At 62.9% G+C, this 318-nt stretch overlaps 1 protein-coding gene across 1 annotated transcript in view; it reads right to left on the bottom strand.

Annotated features, from left to right (window-relative positions):
- CASC3 (cancer susceptibility candidate 3) overlaps positions 1-318 on the bottom strand; it is a 13,232-nt gene that overhangs the window by 10,843 nt on the left and 2,071 nt on the right. The window lies entirely within an intron of this gene.

Genomic DNA, 318 nt, shown 5'->3' with positions numbered 1-318 from the left:
GCACTATCACCCCACGGCAGGACAAAACCCCCCCCCGCCATGAACTGCCAGAGGAGAACTACCCCGCAGAGGTGGGGGAGAGCAGCACCACAAACTCCCTGGAAAAGTTTTTTAATTCTCTCATTAAAAAAAGGCTAATCAGAGCTGATAAAGAGCAGAAGAGGCCTGGCCCAGCAGCGAACCCACTCCCCACTGCAGGGGCCCCAGGCTGGGGACCTGACCCTGCAGCGTGGAGCTGGCCCTGGGGCACAGGCGGAAACCTCTGCCCGATACTGGGCGCCCACAGAGCCCCGCTCTCCCCCCGGGGCCTCCCGCCCC

The sequence above is a fragment of the Charadrius vociferus genome, unplaced genomic scaffold, assembly GCF_000708025.1.
Source record: "Charadrius vociferus isolate BGI_N301 unplaced genomic scaffold, ASM70802v2 scaffold2527, whole genome shotgun sequence".
NCBI lineage: Eukaryota > Metazoa > Chordata > Aves > Charadriiformes > Charadriidae > Charadrius > Charadrius vociferus.
This window is presented reverse-complemented; position numbering and strand designations above follow the sequence as displayed.